Genomic DNA, 6,019 nt, shown 5'->3' on the forward strand with positions numbered 1-6,019 from the left:
CCCTCATTGCCCCCTCCAAATGTCACCCCATTCCCCCCCTCCATTTTCCCCTCATTCCCCCCCTCATCCCCCCCTCCAAATTTCCCCATGTCCCCCCTCATTTTCCCCCCATTTCCCCCCTTTAATTTCCCCTCATTCCCCCTCCCAATTCCCCCCTCATTTTCTCCCTCATCCCCCCCCAATTCCCCCCCATTCCCCCCCCTCAATTTTCCCCTCATTTTCCCCCCCATTTCCCCTAAGTAATTTCGGATTAACCCTATTTATAACCCTAAATCCAGCAGATATATCAATTGGGTTGTGTGCCCTTGGTGTGCAGTGCCACATGAGGGGTTGCAAGTTAAGTAGACTGTTGTCCAGTTGACCCTAGGGTAGGAACTTGACTGTGGCCAGTCACATGATACTGTAGTCAAGCTTTTTATTTTTTTTGAATTTTTGCAAATTAAACATGGGCTCAGGGTGCTCATAGAGCTAATAGTCCTCTGTGGGCAAATATATCTCTATGAGCTCTCAGAGCTTTGAGCTACTTTCCCAAGCTCTCAGAGAGGGGGACCTGCAATTTTCAAAGTTCATAGCTCTGTGAGCTCTATGAGCTCTCATACCTCCTGGTTGGGTTTGCTGATGACCCCTCCATAGGGCAGTGCAGCACACCCCAGGACCAACAAGCACATAATGCCTATACCCTCCCAGGCGACTTGGCTACAGAGTCCTGGGGGTCTTCAGTGCACACCTATGCTTCAACGTATCAGACAGAGCCCAAGCAGCCTGGCAAAACGCGATGAACTACTCTGTTTTCCCTGCATGCAGAAGGCCAAGGCAGACACTACTATCTTCATGAAGTGGGCCTTCCCTGGTTTAGCAAACACTCTCGTGGTCATCCCAGCCACAAAATTAAATGACCAGCAAGCAGACGAGCCACTTCCCAGGGGCATAATGATAGCAGGCCTAATGTACTGCAACACGGCCACCCACCTCTCCAAGGCCTTCAGCTTCGCTACCTACCCTGCAACAGACTTCACCACCAATTGGCCAGCCATCTCAGACAAAACGTGGTGCAGACCAGCACCCCGGTGGACCAACACCTAGCCAGCGAAGTCCTGAACATGCTGCTATGCCATGAGACCATTAACTCAGCAGAGGATGGCCTAATCACCATGATTAGACCTGGCAACGCCTCTACACACTGGGTCTTCACAGCCAATTCCCCCCACCCCACCGACATGTTCCAACACAGACAGTGGGGTAGCCGCAGCTGGAAGTACAGAATGGTATCACCCTTCCATTGCCACAGGTGAACTGCAAGTGCTGAGACCTACCAGCGCCTGCTGAGCAAAGTCCCATTCTGGAACAAAGCATTCCCCCACAAATAATCAATGACCCCCAAATTGCAAACACAAACCCCACCAACAATGCAGAACTTACTGCCACCCACAACCATGGACCCTCAATGAGCGGGGATGGCAGATGCGGCCAAGGCGATCAAGCCAATCCAGATCATCTCAACCTCCGGATAGTGCTGATGAGGCCCCACGATCTGTATCAGAAGAATCAGCCTGACCCAATTTGTGTAGTTAGACTCCAGGAAATGTTCTCGTTTCTGACCTTGGATGTATTTACATTCATAATCAATTCAACATTCGCTCCTGTCATCCAAGTTGGTCACATCCCTCAGCCCCAAGCAATCACCCTACGGCGCAAAGTCTACATTCTTACAAGCTCCAAGGGCCCCTACAACGTTCAACCACTACACTACAAGATGCCCCCACAGTACCAGCACCTTCCACCCCATATCAGGCAGAAAGTCAACAACACTGGTGAACTTAGTGCCTTCTCCAGCGAAGCTGTGGAGACTCTTGGTTGTGCATCTTCAACAAGCTCATAAGTTAGTTCATACCAGTCCATTCACTCAAATAATGTAATTTCCTTACAGATTGTACACCCCCAATGCATGGACATTGGACTCATTCAAAATTGGCCATCGCCTTGGGAGGGGCAGGTTTGGACGCATCTACATGGCTCGAACCAAGGAGGCTCCCAAGTTTATTCTTGCCTTGAAATGCCTGTACAAGGCTGAACTGAAAGAGGAACATGCCAAGGAGCAATTGTGTCGTGAGATGGAAATTCAGAAGGAACTGCGATATCCAAATGTCTTATGCCTCTATGGATTTTTCCATGATGAAAACCGGGTTTTTTTGATGTTGGAACTCACACCAAAGGGTGATATCTTCAAGTGCCTTACAAAACTTGGACGTTTCTCAGAAGTGCAGGGAAGTCAAGTATGTCTGTTCAACTGCCACTGATATTCTCCAACTGATTGGGTATTTTAAGTACATTTCTCAGGTGGTGGCTGCATTGCAATATCTACATAGCAAGCATGTCATCTGTCATATCCGTGCATACCTGACCCCGACCCGACTTCCGGTGTAGGAGAAATAATATTCAAAGAATAAAACAATGATCTATCAGAATAGTCAACGAACAGGTGACAAGTTCAGACGTTTAACAGATCTCATGATCTTTATGAGACTGGACAGACATTAGAAGATCATTATAAATTATCTACACCCATGTAGCATGAGATTTAATCTACTACAAGCATGCCTAGAACCTGGCATTGGTGTAATATTCAAAGAATATATCCCTACAACAAGAAAATAGCACATAGACGGCAGAATAAGAAGGAACATTGGGAAAGAAATGTGAATATCTCGGGAACCAGTAAACTTTTGACTGTAATCTCTTTACCATCTGAAAAAACTGTTTCTAAACTTTATCCACGGTTTTGTTTCATTCTAAAAGCTTCAGAACTGACGGAGATATCGCTCAAACGGCGAAACACCTTATAATTCATATATATTTATTTGCTAATTCTTACAAAAAGTAATGTGACTCAAGGGAAATATATTGGCGCCCGGAAGTCTGGCGGACCGAATACCATATGACAGAGTATTCCCCGGCGCGGGCGGACAGTTTTTGATCGCATCAGAAGAGGAGAAAATGCTAAAAAACCGGATCTTGTATATTTTCCCATGATTCATCAAAACCTTTTGATTTTAAGCTCAAATAAATCGGAACAAAGGAATGATTGATGATCTGGATCTCGGATCATAAGCATGAAGTGATTCGGAAGTCCGCGGATCGGTTAATTAATTGGGAAGGCTCTAGAACATTAGTAATGATGTGGCTTCACAAAAAGGGGTCAATTAGAGAACAGTCTAGAAAGTTCCTTTATAGCCAAGTCATTTCTAAAGATAACCGTTCGTAATTAAGGCGGTGTAGAGCATAGCTTCAGCGCTACAAGATCCCGCTAAGATCGGCCCAAAAGACAAAGAAATGGACTTATTGCTGAGTCATGTCCTAAGTCCATTATTAAGCTTACACAGCCCAAGCCCCTATATCATTCTAGAACTATCTATAATACAAATGTAGCACATGTAACTAGTGCGAGGCGTGGGAGTAGAGAGGCCTCTGGAAAGCATAAAAGGCCTCTGCTTCTGCCCCCTCTCAAACCTCAGGTAGAAATAAAAGTTTAATTCTCCTCACCAGTGGTTGGTTCATTTGCTCCAAAAGATAAAAGCAAATATTAGTTGTTAGCTAATATAAAACTAACACGTCACTCTAAGCGTGAGTTAGGGTCAGTTAGACACAGCTGAACAAAAGTGTCATAGTGAGAATTAGTGAGAATTTGGTGGAGGGACTTCTTAATTGAATAATCTCTCAGCAATACTTGGTTATCACACCACAGGAGAAAAGTGAGCGATCCTGAACCTGCTAGATAACTAGCACGCACTCTAAGCGATAGAAAGAGCAGTTTGGTCACTCCTGTATTGAGTAACATTTATTGCAGAATTATTTTATTAGTAGTTTTCCTTCAGTAAATTATCAGGAAAATCACATCCTACTGAAAAGTGGTATATCTAGGTGTAATATTGACTAGAAATCATAGTAAAGTCAATATAGAATTTTATCTGTAGACGATCTATACGTCAGGTGAGATCGTTGGGGGGTGTTTATTGTTGTTTAGACAGTGAACAATTATATATTTGGCAACCAAAACATGGTCAGTACGCAAATCAGCACAAACTCTAATATCGTTATTGGATGTAGGAAACTGGTTACATAAGGTGATCCAGCTCCACTCCTTCACTGGACCTCCTCCTTCTCCACCTCCAGAGTCCTACCCTACTGCCGCCTGTTCCGATACTCACCTTCGGTCCTGGCAACACACCTCCTCTTACCTCCGACGCCACCCCCACTCCTCCTTCCCTCTCCTCCCCTATCTCCATCTGCTCCGATACTCACCTCGGACTGAACACCGCCCCTCTCGCCACCCTCCTCCTACTCCTCCGCTCTGCCCCCACAAAACCTCCACCCTTCCTTCATCCTCCTACGCTCCTCCCGTCCACTCCGATACTCACCTTCAGACCTGACAACTCCCCTTTCCACCACTCCTTCCCTCTTCCCTTTCTCCTCTCTCTCCCCTCTGGTACTCTCCCGCCGACCTCCTGCCAAGTTACGACCTTCCACTGCTGTCCCGTACTTTGTACTCGGGCACCGATCGTACCTTTGCTCCGAGCCTCCGTCATAGTCCCTACCTTGGACTTTGACTCCACCTTGGTCTTAGTCCATTGCATTGGTGACCTCATACTACGTAAACACCATTGCCAATATTCCTCGGACTTTCAACCCTGCCTCCGTAAGCTCCGTAAGCTCCGCAACCTCCGAGCTTCGCGGATCACCTTCGGCACTTTCACTGCTTGTAATGTATCTCTCGCGTTTTCCCCTCATCCCTATTTGGACTGCTGCTTCTTCCCATTCTAGCCAGTTAGTCATCATCCCCACTTCTCACCATCCTCCTGCCCCTCTGGGCCTCGCCCTCCCTACCTCCTTTCGGACGTATCACAGGTTCTGCCTTATGACCTTCGGTACCACTCCGCTTCTGTCTACCCTTTGTTCCCGTTCGGACATCTTCATTCCGATTCGGATCCCCTTTGTTTCCTTGTGCTTTTGCCCCCTCCATGATATATATCGGCGCTTGTACATACTCGTTTTGGCCTCAGTCCGAAATCGACCTGAAATGCCCCCTAGAGACTTCCTGCTCGCCTACTGTGAAATTAAGGACCAAATGGACAAACAGCAATGGCACAGCGCTCCACTTGAGTCGCTGAGGCCAAGGTCCCTCCACGCTAAGTCTCCGATTCCACTCCGGAGTCGTCTGAATCCGCCTGTTCTAACATCATCCACCATGATATCAAGCCTGAAAATCTTCTCCTTGGTCTTGATGGAGAGGTGAAGATAGCCGATTTTGGATGTAGTGTCCAAGCAAACAGTAATTGGTGTGTGTTCCATCAATGCATGACTGCTTTGATTAGTATTGACATGACCCACCAGCCGGATGACATTCTGTGGCACTCTCAATTACATGGCCCCTGAAATGGTTGCAGGGGAACCCTTGCTTATGAGTTTCTTGTTGGAAATGTACCCTTCAAAGCGAATAGTTTCTGTCATATCCGTCCAATCCCAACCTCCGCTCCGGGCTCCTGGAACTCCGAACCTGACTTCCAGAGTCCTACTTCCCTTCTGCCACCTCCTCCTTGCCAACTTCCAAGAGGTTATCCCACCTCCGGCTCCAACACCACCTTCGGTCCGACTCCGGAACATTCCGGGTTTGACCTCAACCTTGACACCTTCCAGACGAGCATGCAACACCTATGTTCCTGACTCCAGACCTCTGCTCTGGAACCCCGTTGGCGTCTCTGTCTCCGGAACCTCCAGTCTTAGCTCCGACCTCGGACTTTGACCCCACCTCCGCTTATACCCATTGTATTGGTTAGCTCATTCCATTTAATTACATTTGCCAATATTCCGGAGTTTAACTTCCGAGTTCGGACTTTCCGGACTTACTCCGGACCTTGCAACTATTGCATTGTCCATTTCAATTCCGCTATTCTCCCTCATTCCTATTTGGGCTGCTGCTTCCTTCTATTCAGTCAGCTAGCCATTCCCAACTCCCATCCTCCTT

This window comes from Cantharellus anzutake (assembly GCF_015039405.1).
Source record: "Cantharellus anzutake strain C23 chromosome Unknown EI90scaffold_94, whole genome shotgun sequence".
In the NCBI taxonomy this organism is placed as follows: domain Eukaryota; kingdom Fungi; phylum Basidiomycota; class Agaricomycetes; order Cantharellales; family Hydnaceae; genus Cantharellus; species Cantharellus anzutake.